Source organism: Eumetopias jubatus, unplaced genomic scaffold (assembly GCF_037043125.1).
Source record: "Eumetopias jubatus isolate StellerSeaLion01/CBP00866 unplaced genomic scaffold, mEumJub1_p1.0 scaffold_13, whole genome shotgun sequence".
In the NCBI taxonomy this organism is placed as follows: Eukaryota; Metazoa; Chordata; class Mammalia; order Carnivora; family Otariidae; genus Eumetopias; species Eumetopias jubatus.
In genome coordinates this window covers 73,651,964-73,670,381 of record NW_028274819.1, presented here as the reverse complement: position 1 = coordinate 73,670,381, position 18,418 = coordinate 73,651,964, and positions in this window count along the sequence as shown.

Below are 18,418 nucleotides of genomic sequence, written 5' to 3'. Positions count from 1 at the left end.
TTTTGTGAGCTGTTGACAAGGAGCCGAGGTTTATTGGATTCCGGAGAAATATGTTATCTCCACAGTATGACTTTTCTTTCCTTTGAGGCGATTCCTCCTTGTTCTCCTTGTAGTTTTCTTCCCAAACTTGAACTTTCTCTCACTAGAGTCAGAATCAAAATATATGTGGCAAAGGCATGGGTTATGATAGGGTTGTGACAGTCACCAGGAATGGCTTCACTTTAGGCTATTACAAATGAGGTTTCTTCAGTTACTTTGGTTTCCTTTTTTCCATTGGAGGACTAGCCCTGCAAAATGTCAGTTGAAAACTTGTAAGCTGTATAGCAGAATGATATGTACAGTCTTTATTCTCTGGTTTTTTGATTTCAATTTCCTCTTACAGAAATTCAATTAATGCATTTTCAAAACAGTACAAGGAAAACTCAGCCATGGATATGTAAGGAGTTCTCAGTGAGGGATTTTTGCTTCTCTGAGAAGGACCCTTTCTCTCTCACTTAATTCTGTTTATAGCACAGACCCTTTAGAGAATACGATGAAAGCTACAGACTATTTTCCTAGCAAAAAGCACACTCCCATTCACACAGAATTTCACAAATTCAGGGGTTCACAAGCACCCCAAACTTGTCCGTGGTCAGTGGTTCCAGCTAAATACCCTCTTCTCTAGGGCCTTGATTTTTTTTTTCTTTCAGCCTCTCTTTTTCCCTCATTCATTTTCTTAACTCCTTTCCCCACCACTGAAGTACAATAATAGCATATCAGATGTGGAATGGACCTCAAAGCCCAGCAGACTGACTTGTCACCAGTTCCAAATGACCAGCTAGCTCAGATCATACCTCTCTAGTGATAAGGAATTCACCCCATACTGGTGACTGCTCAATGAATTTTAAAAATGAATTAATTAATAACTAAATAATTCAATTAGAAGTGTTCACATTTTCTTGAGCAGACTTCTTGCCTGTGTAGTGGATGCTGTCTGGCCCAGCCTAGAATGCTCTACCCTTTACCTCATTGCCCACACGCATTCCCCAGCTGCTGTGAGTGTTGGCTGATTACCGTTTGCAGCTGTTCTCTCCCTAGAGAAGTACCATTGGCTCAGCGTAAGCTGCGGTTGCTGTGTGCTCCCCCGCATACCTACTGTACACTGCAGACAGGGATAGACTGGCATAGGTGCTTAAGAGGCTGGGCCACTTGCCTCAGGGTAGGATTGCATCTGTGGTGCAGTTTGTGTTCCAGGATGTGCCTGTGGGATCAGATCTATGCTTCCCTTTAGCTGTGATTACATTCTTGCTTAGACTATTCCTGACCCTGCTTCCCTTGCTCTTCTTTTGAGAGCACTCCTATCTTTGCTGTTGGGCTCTGCTTCTGGACCTGAGGCAGTTTGTACTGCAAATGGTCCTGGGATGGGATTCTGGAGTTGGATCCCTCTCTGGCTGGATGGCAGTGAGGACCCCTGTCACTATCAAGTGGGGTCTTGATAGTCTCTGCCATGGGCAGCAGTGCAGTTGCTAAGAAATTTCCCTGAGTTGAACTGGGGTTAGGATAGATATGGAAGACTTGCTTTAGCTGATGCATTGTATTGGGCATTTGAGATGTGCAGGGAAATAGTAACCCAAAGACTGTGGGATTAGGTAGCTGTTCTTAGCATCATTACTTCACTCAAGAGGGAAAATGACAGTCTCAGATGTAGCTATCAACAATTTAAAGCCAAGTGAGAGGCAGGGAATTTTGTTGGAAGTTTTCAAAAATTGCCTTATCTCCAACAGCTAGAGGGGAAGCATAGCTGAGGGTCAGGAACAAGACTTACTCAGAAGAGGGCAGAACTTCAGAGAGGCCTGAAGTCTCAGCCAAGGCAAGTCTTCTATGCCAAAATGAAGGCCCTCATAGGGAATGACTGAGACGGTGAGACTTGGGTTGGGGATAGCTGGTAAGATGCACTTAAGAACCCAGAATCACCAAATTCCCTGGAACCCACTGGGGTGGCAGAAGTAGCTTCTGGAGACAGAGTACTGCCACCCTGCCCCCTTGCTTGAAGACTATGAGACTTACAAGACATTTTGGGATCTGTCCTACCTCCTCTGGTCCCATGTGTGCAATTAAGGTCAAATTGCAACAAAACCTAACCATCCTGTTGAGACAGGACAGGACTGTGTGTGGAAATAGCTGCAGGACTGGACGAACATGCACTGGCCTGAATGGGAGAGTGTATCGGTGAGTGAATCGTTGCTAGGTCATGGGGAGTAGAATATAAGGTTAGATAAGGGAGAGTTTATCTGTATTGGGAGCAGTCTCTTGTGACATAGGATTAAGCACCTTGGGAAGGACCCTGAGCACTGGGATGGCTTGCAAAAGCTTACAAATAAGCAGCACATGGCTAGGGCATCCATTGCTCCTACCTCATACTGTACCATCCAGAAGATTACAGCTTAGTAGAACAATGAAAATAGGCTCCTTCTGTCATAGCTGAAGCACCAGGTGTCTTTGAGAAGAGACCATGCAAAGCTGGAGTGCTATCAGTGCTTACCTTAAACCAGTAAGCATTACATGATATTATGTTCTCAATTGGTAGAATATTGGGCCTGAGAACCAAAGAGTGGAAGTAGAAATGGGACCATTCATTTTGACTCCCTGTAAGCCATTTATGGAATTTTTGCAAACATTTTCTGCAAAATTAGGCTCCATAGGTTTAGAGATCTTAGGTCCCAGAGGGGATTGTTTCCACCAGGTGATGTAGTAAGAATATTCCTAATCTAAAGTGATGGCTGCCATATGGACACCTTGGGATCCTCAAGCTAGTTGACCATCAACCAAACTAGGGAGTCACCCTAGTGGCAGAGGTATTAAACCTGATCATCAAGAGGTGGTAAGATTGCTCATACATAATGAAGGCAAGGAGGAATATGTCTAACATAGAGATAATCCACTTAAGCATCTCTTGTACTCTCATGCCCACTTGTAATTTCAAATTGACACAGAGCAACCATTGTCTAATAAGAGCATAGCAAGCAGGGTTTCAGACCCTTAGGGATGAGAATTTGTGGTAACCTATCAGACAAGCCACCTAAACTAGAAGTCTGGTCCAAGGGGAGGGAAATCTAACACAGACATTAGAAGTTAGGACTGATGAGTATCAGTTAGGTGTGAGCAGCAGTGGTAGCAGCAGGGGATGTAGTTCATCCCAATTCCCCATCTTCCCAGAAGTTCTCCAAGAAACTGAGACACATGAGAATTCTAAACGCTATACTCAGAAAGAGTGAACTTATGTAGGAAACAAATGGATCTCAGTGCTGTAAGCAGTAAACTGAAGTGAATACAGGTGGGGCCTTGCCCAAATACTTTTAATCAACAAGGGTACTCAAAACCCACCTGCTCAGAGTGTTGGCTGGAAATAGTTCATAGCTATTCCCTTCTTTGGGAGAATTACCTTAGACTATGGAGCATTTCCCTTGGAGGCTATCCCTCCTTCCCTCTTTTGGGGCAGAAGTCTCACTGCATGGTCATATAAAGGCCATCTCACATGCTGCAAGGTGGAGCTAACTTTGTGGTGCAATTTGTTCTCCAGAGCTTTCCTGTGACAATGAAGCTAGTCTCTAGATGAAACCATTTGGCTTTCCCCCCTTCATTCACCCTTTCTCCTGAGCATGCTTCCTGAATAAATCACTTGAAGAAATTTTTAGGGAACCTATCTAACACGCCCTATAGCTTTCATTCCTTATTTCTTTTGTAGCCATGGTTCTTTGTACAACACAATGGCTAAAAGATAAGGGAAAAGAAGAAAGCAAGCCATGGTAATGACAAAGTAAGTTCTGTCTTTTCAGTTTTACACACTCCAAAACTGAGGCCTCTTGACACCCAATTCAAAGTTTATTTCCTCACTAGTCTCTCAGAACAATCGGTTTAATTTCAGGATGGTTTAAAGAGGGATAGCTAAGAAACGACTAGAGCATGTCATCACATTTTATATTTTGAAGGTTTCTTTCTATTAGGCATTGTTCTGCTCTGACCACTTTGAATGGTCATTGTCTCCCAGTCTCATTGCCCATACTTGAGTTCCTGCTTTGCTGTCCTTCCTGGTACTTAAGTTCCTTCAAGACTGTGCCTCGTCGTAGTTTATATGAGCTCTGCTAGGATCTATAGTTTTGGCCCAGAGAGAGGTTTACATGACTTGAAAGGACTGGGGAAAGAAGATTAGGAGGTCTGCTGTTGGATTTCAGAACACAATGATTTTCAGGTAGGGAAGCCACGACCTGTGGTCTCAGCTGCCAGCATCATGGAGGTGGAGGATTATAAGGTATTTGCCAGAGAGCATTTGGGAAAATGCTGTACTGTCCATGCCCACATGCCGGCGCATAGCTGAATACAATGACTTCCTTTCTTATGTTTTACAAATCTTATGCAAGTAAAGGGAATCTACTGAGAGGGAAGTCAGAGGATATGTTAACTGAAGGTGGGCACCACAGCCTTTCTCGAGAATTTTGAGTTGGATGCATAGTTGGATGATCTGTAGGGAGGAATGGGCAAGTTCCAAAACAGAATTCAATGATTGACTTTGATAAGGACATGCCAAAAGCTTGGACATAGACATTCTTGGACAGTTTATTGCTAAGCCTTTCAAAGCAGATAAAAAAAGAAAAACAGAGATACACCTGTTGGAGAGGACATCATCTCATGTACTTTTACTGCTGACAGTACATCCCATTTCATCTCATCACACTTGGCTCCAGCAGTGATGCTTCTCTCTGTTGCATTCAGTGCTGGCATTGCCTACACAGAGATCCAGACACAAGGTATTATCAGTCACAACACTAATGCTGGGAACTGGGTGTAGGAAGGGCTAATGGCAAGTGGCTCCTGTATTTCCAGTGGTTTATACTGTGCCTGTCATTTAGAAAGTTTGTTAAATGAATGAAAAGTATTTAATCCAACTACCCACACCTTGTAGAGGCAGCTCATTTCACTAAGGGTTCTGATTAGTTACAGGAAAACTAAGTAGCAACGTAAGCTTTTGTGGGTTGTGACCGCGAAGTTAGGGAACATTGAATTGGGAATTCCAAGGAGCTGCTTGGATAGCTCTCAGTCTATCTTGCCTAAAAAAATAGTGAATTTGAGGTCACTGCATACATGCTGAACAAGTAAATAATGTGAGGGGCTGTCTGGGCTCTAAGGAAGGAAGAAAATGCCCTTTGGGAATGCTGAAGGGCCTGGCTAAGTGCTCTTCATGATACTTCAGGAGAGTGGAAACTAAACCCAAAGGATCCTTAGACTACTTCTGCACTTAACAGAGGATAAGCAAACAGATCCCTTTCATACATCCTAGGGTCACAGAATTTCAGAGTCAGAAGGAGTCTTGGAGGCTACCTGGCTGTACTCTTATCTGGTAACTAAATTCCTTTTTTAATAATTTTCCAAAAAGTGAATGTTCAGAGACTATTTGAGTCCTTACATGGACAGAGAGCTCACTGCTTTCCTACTCATTTAATTTCCTTTCTTTATTTATTTGGATCTAACATCTCCCCTAGAGTCACCAGTGTTTCTATTTTTTACTCCATGGAGTTTCCAATGCCCTCACCTCTATTTCTCTCCCTTCTTATATCTTAGCTAGAGAAGACCTGTTGTCCAGTCCACTTTTACCCTCCCTTTGTAGGGTCCCATGCAATTAACAAGTGATAAAATCAAAATAGGATACCAGGGTTGTTTGACACCCAAGCCTGGGTTCTTTCTTAACATTGCATTATGGTATTGGGCAAACATGCACGTATGTGTGCTCACACAAATGAAGTTGCCTATCTTTGTATCAAGTCAGTGCTCCTAGTTAAATTTTGGTCCCCAGAAACATCCTTCACATGAACCTTATGGAACAGAAGTAGTTCTTTAAAGAAGAGTCAAAACTTGAGGGCTGCTTGCGTGACTCTTTACCTTCCTTGTAGACTCATTAACTAGACCATCTGAGCCTTGGTGAGTGTTAACTAAAACTCCCTCATTTTATTAAAGGGGAATATAAGGACCACAGTTGGCCCAAGTTCTCTCAGCTAAATGGCTGAAGAGTGAGGCCTTAACCTCAGGGCTCCAAAATCTTGCTTGCATGAGCGCCAATGCCTAGCACTGTGCTGGTCAGAGTGAGTGGGCAAATCACACACACTGAAAAACTGAAAGACTGATTGATACATGTTTTTAAAAGGTCTGTAATTTGGCTTTTAAGCTTTTTTTTTTTTTTTTTAACCCTAGACTGATATATCACTATACTTTCTTTTGGTTCAACAGCTCACATCATTCACAGCTATCTCTGGGAATACAAATTATTGCCAAACAAGAGAGCAGAGGTAGAGAAATAGATGGGGGGGATCCCTGCTACTAAGTGAAGACAACACGGACCCTGGTTAGAACTATGCTTCCTTTGTAACAAGAGACCAGATCCCCCAAGATCTCAGGAAGTCAGAAGGTGACATTGATAAGAGTCATGCATGTCTGGATTCAAATCCTACTTCTACAACTTTCTAACTGTGTGCCCTTGGATGAGTTTCCTACTCCTCCTGGGCCTTACTTTTCTTAGCAGTAACATGGGGTTTTGTAAGGATAATGAGAAGCCTATACATAAAAGTACTTTGCCCGGTAACTGGGACATAATAAATTCTCAGTAGATATCATACCTTATTATTATTATTACAGCTTATTTTACCCCTTGTTCTTTTCCCATAAAGTCAGTATTCAATAGATTTCTGTAGAATTAATGTATAAGATTCACAAGATCTTGTTTTTACAATAAGGGAAGAAAGATGATACCTTTCATTCTCACCCTGATAATAAGAGGAAGTAGGCTTCTAAGATCAGGAGTAGGGAAGACCCATCTATCTAGACCAGACTTTGGTAAACTATGGCCCACTGGCCAAATCCAGATCACTGCCTGTTTTTGTAAATAAAGTTTTATTGGAACACAGCCACTCTTACTTGTTTCCCTGTTGTCTAAGGCTGCTTTTGCACTACAGTGAGAGTTGAGTAGTTGCTACAAGAGACCATATAGCCTTCAAAGCCTAAACTAAAGTATTCACTATTTTGCCCTTTCCAGAAAAAGTTTTCTGGCCCTTGATCTAAACAGATAGAAACCAGTTGAATGCATGATAGAGCTCTCAGAATGCCCACATCTATGAGCTAAGGCATGTGAAGGACAAAAAGAAACAGGGCAATTGGTGTGCATGGTTTAGTGGAGCAATTGTAGCTTAAAGTCAGGAGACTTGGGTGATAGTCTCAACCTCACAAAGTCATTAGCTGAATGACCTTGGGTAATTTCATTCCTTTAGGTCTTTATCTGCAAAATGAAGGAGTTGGATTAAATCAGCCCTATGGTCACTTTATCACTAACATTCTGTGATTCTTTGGAACCTGAGGCTAGGCCATTATCTCTTTAGTGTGTAGGAAAGTCTGGAAAGGGATCCTGGATTGATACTGGGATGGACTTGACTTCAGGAAGAATTAAAAAATATTCTTACTTCCCCCCAAAATGGAAGTGAGTGAAACTTTTTATTAAGACTTTCCAAATTCTAGGGAATAAAAAGGCTGCATTTTATGAAGCTATTTTTGGCTTTTGTCAACTACAATAACCTCATGTTTCAGATGTAAGAGCCAAGCACTAAAAGCATTAGAGGAAATTCCTTTCCACAGAGCACTGCTAACATGAGATTGTGGCAACAGGGCAGTCAGGTTGAAAAGTTTAAAAAGCCTTTTAGAAAGTTGCTCAAGAGAAATAGATTTTAGTATTTAAAAAATTTATATATATATTAAATATGTATATATACCCACATTTATTTCAATATGTCATTACCTGGTACCTAGCCTGATACTTAGTAGTAGTTGAATAAATACTTTCAAATGAATGAATAAAACCCATTGGCACCTCTGCATTATACTACTTACCAATTTAATTCAACAAACATTCTGTGGCTATTATTTAGATCATTGGGTCCTTTTTCACTTTACAGAGAGTAATGAGTTACTTTTAACACTCCTGATGTTACTAATAATGTTCCTGAGATGAAATCCAAGAAGGGAATCCCAGCGTCATAGTTTTAGAGCTAAAAGGGACTGGATGAAACCCTTTGCTTGCAGATGTATTCTTCCTCAGGCTCTTATCCAAGGTTTCAGGGATACTGTAGGGCAGTGAGGAATAAAACAATTCTTTAGATTCCTAGTTCAATGTTGTTTCCTATACAGTACCTCAACTTACATTTTAGAATTTTTCTTTCTCTCTTCCTTTCTCCCTCCCGCCCTTCCTTTTTTCTTTTTAAGATTTTATTTATTTATTTGAGAGAGAGAATGCACACAAGCAGGGGGAGGGGCAGAGGGAGAGGGAGAAGCAGACTCCCCAGTGAGTAGGGAGCCCAACCCAGGGCTTGATCCCAGGACCCTGAGATCATGACCTGATCCGAAGGCAGATGCCTAACCGTCTGAGCCACCCAGGTGCCCCACATTTTAGAATTTTATAATGAAATTGTAACATACCATCCTTGATGGTAAGGAATTTTGGTGTTCTAGTTAATGGTAATTTCATTTACTCTTTCATTTACTTCTTCAACAAGTATTTATTAAACACTAATTGTATTGATTGCAATATGCTATGCTCTCCATGGATGAAATGGAACGAGACACAGCCCCTTCTCTGAACTCAGGGGTCTCCTGCAGGAAGATTTCCCTGAACCTCTTCTGCTGCCCCACAGGCTCACTTCCAGCACTGCACCTACCATACTATACTGGAATGTCCTATTGATAATCTGTCCCTTCCATTAGTCTGTAAGATGCTTGAAGGCAGAGACCATGTTTTACTAATCACTGGGCGTATTCTTTCCCCTCTCTCCCAAAATGCATTAGCAGAGCTCATGATATATTTGAGGGAGAAAGTGAATAATACAGAGCTTGCTAGTTCAACACATATGTTATGAAGTAAATATTTATGTGCCCTCCCAAATTCATATATTGAAGATCTGACCCCCAGTGCGATGTTATTTATTTGGAGCTGGGGCCACTGGGAGACAATTAGGTTAGATGAGGTCATGAGGATGAAGCCCTGGTCTGATGGGATTAGTGGCCTTATAAGAAGAGACACCAGAGAGCTTGCTCTTTCTCTCTTACTTACATAGCACCAAGGAAAGACCATGTGAGGACAGCAAGAAGGTGGCCATCTATATGCCAGGAAGAGTCTACCAGAACCTGACCATATTGGCACACTGATCCCAGACTTCCAGCCTCCACAACAAAATTAATTTCTATTGTTTAAGCCACCCTAACTTTACTATTTTGTTTTGGTAGCCTGAACCAACTAATAGCTGGTCTGTGCTCCCTCTGAAACCTCTATGGGATGAACCTTCTTTGCCTCTTCCAGCATCCTCAGGGACTTCATAATTCCATCTCTGTCTCCAGCTTCACATGGTCATCTTCTCTCTGTGTGTCTCTTTACTGTCTTTCCTCTGTGTATGTCTGTCTCTGTTTCTTCTCTTGTCATAATGACTCCAGTTATACTGGATTAGGGCCCACCTTAATGATCTCATATTCACTTGATTGTATCTGCAAAGACTCTATTTACAAATAAGATCACATTCACAGATATCAGGGGTTAGGAGTTCAATGTATATTTTTTGGGGGAGGGGGGCACAGTTCAACCCATAATGATTACCTGGCCTAAAATTGTATTTTTTCTCTTCCTCACAATAGTAGCATCAACTTCTACCATTTGGGACCATGCATTACATGCTAATTGTGGTTCTAGACATTTAGTGATTTTATTTTATCTTCTCAACAAGGCTGAGAGGTGGGAACTGTTAGCATTGTTAACAGCTATGAAACTGAGACTCAAGGAGGTTGAATTCCTCACCAGGACCTATACTAAATGGTGGAGTGGGATTTAACTCAGATCTCACTTATATGAAGGTTCATGTTCTAAACCACAATGCAAGTATTTTTCTTTTTATACTTATGAGCCTATTAACCATTCTGGGACTCCCTGTATCTTAAAACTTCAGAAAACTTTTTCCTAATGTCTGCATTGAGCATTGTTCTATTATATATTCAGCTGCAAGCTAACTGTAGTGAGACACATAGGTTTATATATACTGTGGCCTGGCTAGGTTTGCTAAGACTGATTCACCCCTTTTTTAGGTTGGCTCATCTGTCAGTGTCCCTTCTCTTTTTTCCCTTTGTCCTGGTAATCCATATCATCCCTGAAGCCATTCCTAAATGCTAGGTCAGGCCCAAAGAGAAACTCTATGATTCTTGTATATGCTCTGTTATTCCAACCTTAGCCTGAAGTCAGTTTCTGTATTGAGAGAGTCTAACATTCATAATGCTGTGTTCAGTCCCTGCATCTTCAAAACTGACGTCAAACACGAGTTCAATCAATTTGCCCTGGATTTGGAACCCCAACATGCATTGTGCTGGCTTCCTCATCCCTTTGCCTCAGCCAGAGGCACATCCATGTACCAGCCCCACTTAGTTCTGCATGGATTTTCCCAAGGTGCTTGGAAAAGTCATCAAATTATTTGCAATTGTATTTCTACAGTTTGCAGCTGTTTGAAAAATTCCAGATTGATTTTCAGCCGAGCAATGCAGCCTCAATCCTAATAAGGTTCAAGCGCTGAAAAAGTACAGTGATGAACCATTGATTAAGTTGACACTGCAATCTATTTTCCCTGCCCCTGGTAGACTGAACTGGCTGCTTACGCTGCTTACACTTGCATTTGTTAAATGTTCCAGGCTTTTGTCTTTGTGAATAATCTTATCTGAAACCAGAGATGGTTCAGTGGTTGGTTGCTCTGTCTGGATACTTGTGAGTGCCTCTTTCCAGGGGTGTGAAAATGAAAGCTGAGGAAATTAAGGGAAGTGCACAGGGAATTCAGCAATCTAAAAATCTAGGGTCCTGCCTTGCTACTGTGTACAGTCCCAGTTTTAGAGCTGAAAAGGAAGACTAGTTGGAAAATGAACATGTCCACAGGGAAATAACAGAGCAGGAATGTGTACTACTGAGCGAGTGTCAAGTTTAGAGCACGAATGGCCTTTCCACATAGACAAGTGTCCCTAGACAGTAGCAGTTCTGCTGCAAACATAAATCATTAAGAGATACAACATCAGATTCTCTTCCCTCCATCCTAATTCACCCACTTCCCCAGCTTCTTTGAAATGATGTGCTTCATATGGAACCAGTCTTAAAACTTACTGCTGTGGGATCTTTGGAAAGAACTTAACTTATCTCAGCTTTAATATCCTCATCTCTAAAATGGGTATGTTACTGGTACTGCTTGTGTATGGCATTGTCATGATCAAATAAGCTAAAGGATAGAATGAGCCTAGTATACAATAAGCATTCAATTAATAACAATGAAGCAAGGTTTACATTTGAGGCAGATAAAAGCACATTGAAAATCAACCTATTTCAATAAAGACTTTTTTCCTTATCATTACACTGGTATTTAAATAGGTTGATTGGGGCACTTGGGTAGTTCAGTTGGTTAAGCATCTGCCTTCAACTCAGGTCACGATCCTGGGGTCCTAGGATCGAGCCCCGCATTGGGCTCCCTGCTCAGCAGGGAGTCTGCTTCTCCCTATCCCTGCTTGCCCCCCCCACTCATGCTCTCTGACTCTTTCTCTCAAATAAATAAAAAAAAATCTTTAAAAAATATAAATGGGTTGAAAAAAAAAGTGGTGTGGTTCATTCTTACAATGGGAATGGGTAGGAAGGAGAGCCTGTCAATCAGAGAGATCCCCCGATGAAGGAGACAGCAGGACTCAGCAGTGTCATAGCGATGAATCTCTGCATCAGCAGTGGCTGGATGGAAGAAAAAAAAATGACTGGAGAAAAGGCATATTGCTCACTAGCCGCACACCCCTGGCTGTTCTGTCTCGGCAAAGGCATCCTCCCTGCTCTCGTTCCTTCAGAATGATTTCTAGTTGCATAACAGTTGTTCTAGTATGGCAAACATTAGGTCTTTGAAATCTAATGTAGATGAATTTTAACCATATGCATAGAATAAATATACATATACATCTATACATATATATTATCTTCTATAAATATTTATGGGGAGCATATAAATGATTCACACACAATGCCTTACATCCTAGGAGAAGAATAGAGAGACGCACTGTTTTGTGACCTGACCCCATCAACCCCATCAGAATGCAAATCATCTAACCCTGGACATGTAATTGCTCAAATAGCACACGTCCTAGGAAGCTGATTCTCATGTGGGGCATAGTCACATAGACACGTTCATCAGTCTGCTCCTTTACCAATAGTCCCCTAGACATTTTCTACCAGCTCTGTGCCTGCCTCCAGATTATTCTGAGAAACAGCAGCAGTCATGTGTGTGCATTACATAGATGTATGCTGGGGGAAGCTTGAGTCAGACTCTTGATAAAGATGTTAAGAGCTGAGGGCAGAAGGAGGTCTTCCAAGCAGCACCACCCAAGAGAACTTTCAGTGAGGATGGAAATGTTCTCTATCTGTGCTGTCTGTATAGTGGCCATTAGCCCCATGAGGCTATTGGCCACTGAAATGAAGCAAGTGGGAGGGAAGTATTGAATCTTAAATGTTAACTAGTTTAAATGTAAACAGGCGTTTGTGACTAGAGGCTACTGTACTAGAAAGTACAGCTTTAGAAAATAAGCAGCCCAGTCTGCTTAAGAAGATGAACAGGAAGTGGGTAGAGAAGATTGGATGGTTTGGGGTAGGAGCAACGGGGAAGAAGCTGGCAACAGGTTAAAGCCCATTTTTTCTTTAGACTAAAATACTCAATCTCTAAATACTCTAGATTTGGTAGCATGAGGAAAAATGGAATAAAGTTTACTTAACTTATCAATTTCTCAGTCATTTACTGAGAGTTTTCATGTGCCTTTTTATATCTTTATTGTGCAAGAAAGTAGGGATGAACGAATAAATAACATTTCAAAAGCAACATGCCTTTGCCCATAAAGTGTGTATATTCAGAACGTCAGACAGGCACATGCCAGAATACACTTATATAGTGTATGGTACAGGAAGGCCGTGAGGGATAATGAAAGTGGTACTACATTTTCTTTGAGAGGTAAAATTCATTCTAATTGATGTTAACAATTCAAATTCACAATGGTCTTGAAGAAATAGAAAATATGACTTCATGGAATTAAAATGCTTTTTTTAAAAAAAAATGATAATCAAATACCATTGTTTCTATTTTCTAACTCTTCGGTCATTCCTCTGACCTGCGTTTTCTGTGTTGCCCTGACTGGCTAAGGTCAGCTGGAATGGAAAGCCATTGCTTTATGATGCAGACCTGGTCTCAGAATCCTGGGCTGTTTGGGGTGAGCTAAGTCACCCAGGAGTGCTTTCTCTGAGTAGCCTCTGGACTGTCACCACACTGCTATTATTTATAGACCAAAGAAATATATAGGATTGAAGGACTGAATACAGTTGTGTATTCAGGCTGTCCTCTTTAAGATAAATCAGAACTCCAAATATGTACAAATATATTGCCCTTCGATGACTGTTTCTTGGCTGTAACAGTCCTACCACTACTGCAAGCCACAGCAATCTATCATCCTGCTTTTCTGACGGATGATTTTTTCTTCTCTTTTTTTAAATTTTATTTTATTATGTTATTTTTTCTAAGTCAAAGAGCCTCCTTTCTTTTCTCCCTTTCTATCTTATTTTTATCCCCTAGTAATTATTGAGTGCTTGGTGTTTGCCATGCATGCTGTAAGTGCTGGAGATATAAAACTAAATTAAATTAAGCCTTAATTTCTTCATTTGCAGAGTGGGCAGTGTCTTCTGTTGTTTAGGATTATAGGCTTTGAGGTTGGCGGACTCATCTTTAACTACCTGGGTGATCCTGAGAAAGCTTGTTCGCCCCTTTATGCTTTAGTTTCTTCTGCCATAAAATGAAGGTAGGGAAGTATGTTCTTTATATGGGTTCTTTATCAGGGTTACTCTGATAATTAAGGAGATAATCCATGTAAAGCACCCAGCACTTTATCATGGTGAGTACCCAGTGTTAGTGTATATTATTGTGGTTATTACTATGATTAATGTCCCAGGGTTTTTTTTCCGATATTATGTTAATTAGACCATGTTTGTGAAAGCTTACATTTGCTCCACACTTTTGTTTCAATTCACCATATTTTCATAATTCTGGTATAGCACTTAAGAGGTTATTTGCTCGTTACTATTTATATTTCCAGTCTCCCAAGTAGTCAGTTTGCTACTTGAAGGCAGGTACCTTAAGTCATTCATCTTTGTTTAGTGACACAATGGCCCTTGGTCAGTGCTTAAGAGGTATTTGTTGAATATTCCTTGCTAGTTTCAAGAATCTTACAACGAATTAGGAGAGACAGAACTTTATGATCCATTTTAATGACGCTGGGCATGCAGAGCCACCCTTCTCTCTCTTTGGATGTGAGATGCCCAGTGGAGGCATGCAATCCTCTCTCATCCTTCCTGTGAGACAAGCCCCCATCCAGTGCTGCTGCCACCTGCATAGATAAGTTAGAATAATTTAGAAGTTCAGTATACATGTTCAATCTCTCCTTCAAAACTCACCAATCAGGTGGGTCACCCCCCTTGCCTGGCATGAAAGGAACTGGAGAGACAAGCAAGGACTGACATGTTAATGAAGCTACTTTGACACAGAAAGAAACATCAGAATTGGGGAAGACCATTTACTTCCAACAGGAATAATTAAATTATCCATATCAGAGATAATAAATCTAAAGGAGTTTTAAGACCTTGCCTAAGCTGCTAAGTGGCAGGTGTAGAATGTGAACTTAGGACTGAGAGAATCCATATCTGAACTAATGTAGGGAACAACTGTACTATACCCATCTTTGCATTAGCGACTCCTTCATTCATAGGCTAAATATTCTTTGAAATGTCTACTGTGTGCCAGGCACTTTCATAACATACAAAATACTTGCAGAACAAGGAATGGTTTCTGGGGTTCTGTTCTGTCAAGGTGAGGTAGCCTCATTCCTCCAAGGTCCTCCCTTTTACAACTAAAAACCCTGGCCATAACATAACAAACAAGGTCAGGAAGACTCTCAAAGTGGAAAGAAGAAGATGGGCTGCCTAGGGACATTAGGACTCGAAGAATGGCATTGTGGTAAGTTCCCTGGGTTTCCTTAGTACCTCTAATGTATAGAAGCCTCCATCTCAGAACTACCAAAGGGCACAGCCAGAAATCTCCAAGCAAGGCCTCTTCTCCCAGCCAAAGGACCAGGAAAAGGGTGGCCTAAAAGTAGGAAATCTTTTTGGCAATACCCACCTTACTCCAGTCAAATGCCAACAGAAAAACCATACTACTCCTTCCCTACAGTTTCAGTCTACCAGAGAGGAGCTGATGTTTCATTCTACCTCTCAGCCCCTTCCCTGTGGAAGCAGATATTGTGCACAAATTTCCCACTGGCTGAGTGGAGCAGAGACCTTCTCGTCCATTCTCTACTTGGCAGAAGCAGGTGGCAGTACTCTACCTCCCTCACCAGATGGTATTGATGGACTGAGTGGGCAGGCAGCTGGTCTTCCATCCCCCACCCAGTAGAACCAGGAAGGACTCTGGTTCTCCCACCAGATTGGTGTCATTGGAGCTATTGCTGAGGTGAGCCCCCACCTCAGCATCAGTGCTGGCATCAGTGACACTGAACAAGATGGTGCAAGTTGAGGGTAGTAAGGACTTCATTCTCCCCTATTCCCCACCCCATGTCAGTGGGACCCATCAGGGAGCTGAGCCTCTACCCCACTCTGCAGCAACAAAGTATGAGTCAGTCCTCTGCTTACCCCTACTTGATGGCAGCAGGGCCCAAGTTGGGACTTAATCTTTACTCCCACTTGAAGACAGTAAGGCAGTTGACTATTAATGCATCATTTTTTTTAAGAAAAGGAGTCAGCAGAGACTAAGGGGGAGCTGAATGTTCACTCCACTGGTCTGTTATGGGGCATTGTGAGTCAGGGACCCTCTTTTGCTGGGTGGTATTGGTGGGGCCCATTTGGTCCTCATGCTGCACCTTAATAGAGGTACTGAATAAAAAAAGAAAAAGATTAAATAGGATCCAGAGTCCTATAATATAATATCCAATATGTCAGAATACAATAGAAAATCACTCATCATACCAAGAACCAGAAAAATCACAGCATGAATGAGAAAAGATACTCAACAGACACCAATACCAAGATGAATCAGATGTCAGAATTACCTGATAAGTATTTTATTTTATTTATTTATATTTTGAGAGAAAGAGAGCATGCGTGTGTTGTTTGAGTCGGGGGGAGGGTGCAGAGGGAGAGGGAGAGAGAGAATCTTAAACAGGCTCCACGGAGCCTGAGTGACACAGGGCTCAGTCTCACCACCCTGAGATCATGACCTGAGCTGAAATCAAGAGTTGGATGCTTAACTGACTGAGCCATCCAGGTACCCCACTTGACAAGTGTTTTAAAGCAGCCATCAAAAAATGCCTCAACAAACAAACAAACAAAAAGCAGAAACAGAACAAATCAGTAGTTGCCAGTAGGGAGGGGGATGAGGAGTTAGGCAAAAAGGGTGAAGGGGGGTGGGAGGTACAGGCTTCTAATTATGGCATGAATAAGTTATGGAGATGAAAGTACAGCATAGGGAATATAGTCAGTGGTCCTATAATAGTGTATGGTGGCAGATGGTAACTACACTTGTGGTAAGCACAATATAACATATAGAGCTGTCTAATCACTGTGTTGTATACCTGAAATGAATGTAGCATTGTGTGCTAACCATACTTCAATTAAAAAAAAGTCTCAACAATTATCTTGAAATATATGAAGAAAATAGAAAATCTCAGCAAAGAAATAAACCTTATAAAAAAAGAACCAAATGGAAATTAGAGAGCTGAAAATACAAACTGAAATTAAAAAAAAAAAAAATCACCGATGGGCTCAGAAAGTGGAATGGAGATTACCGAACAGAATCAGTGAACTTGAAGACAGCTCAATAGAATTTACCTAATCTGAAGAGAGAAAGTAGACTGACTGAAAATGAGCAGTCTCAGGCAAACTGTGGTGTAATAACAAAACTGCTAGCATCCATATCATGGAGTTCCAGCAGAGGAAAGAGTGGTATTAAAGAAGGATTTAAAGAAATAATGGATGAAAATTTGCCAAGTTTGACAAAAGACAAAAATGTATAGGTTCAAGGTGAGCAACCCTCAAATAGGATAAACCCAAAGAAATCTATGCAAAGGAACATCATAATTAAACTTCTAAAAATAAAGACAAAAACTGAAAGCAACAGAGAGAAATTCTGCATTCATTACTAAAAGGGAGCACTAATTAGAATAACAGTAGATTACTCCTCTAGAGCCAGGAGGGCCAGAAGGAAGTAGTGCAAGTCTTCAAGTACTGAAAGAAAAGAACTGTTAAGCGTGAGTTCTGCATTCCGTGAAAATATCCTCTAGGAAGGAAGGAGGAAAGAAAGACATTTTCAGATGAAGGAAAACAGAATTTGTTGCTAGAAAACCTCTCCTTGAAGAATGGCTAAAGGAAGTTCTCTAAACAGAAAGAAAATGATAGCAGAAGAAGGTTGGGAGCTTCAGAAAGAAAAAAAACAACAACATCAGAATGGGTACAAATAGACAAGAATATAATAGAGTATCCTCATGAGATTTTCTAAAATAGTATTTGATGATTGAAGTAAAAATTATAAACATCTGTTGTGGTTCTCAGTGTATGCAGAGGAAATACTTAAAACAATTATATTTAACAAGGGGGAAATGAAAAGAGACCTATATGAAAATAGATTTCTGTATGTCACTTGAAGTGGTAAAATGTGGATACCAGTAGACCAAGAGAAATTATGTATGTATATTATAATACCTAAAACAGACACTGGGAAAACTAAACCAGGTGATAAACTCAAAAACACTAAAAATGAAAAAACAAAAAAACAAAACAAAAAAGCCCAAAACACTAAAAATGAATCAAGATGGAATCCTAAAAATAATTTGAATAACCTATAGGAAGGTAGAAATGGATTAAGGAACAGAAGAAACAAACAGAAAACAAAGGGATGAAATGGCAGACTTCAACTCTACCATATCAGTAATGAATGTGAATAGTTTAAACTTAATTTAATAGTTTAAACTAAATTAAAAGACAAAAATTGCCAGAGTGGATAAAAAACATGACCCAACAATACACTGCCTACAGGAAATTCATGTCAAATATAATAACACAGGTAAGTTAAAAGGGCAAGATGGAAAAGTTACGCCATGCAAACATTGATTAAAAAAAAGAAAAACAGGAGCAGTACTAATATGGGATAGATTTTAGAGCAAAGAAACAGTCTCTGCTCTCAGAGAGCTTAACAGTTTACATGTTATTTGAATGTAACATTTTCAGTTTTTATTTTTAATTTTTATCTTTTTAAGGTTTTATTTATTTGAGAGA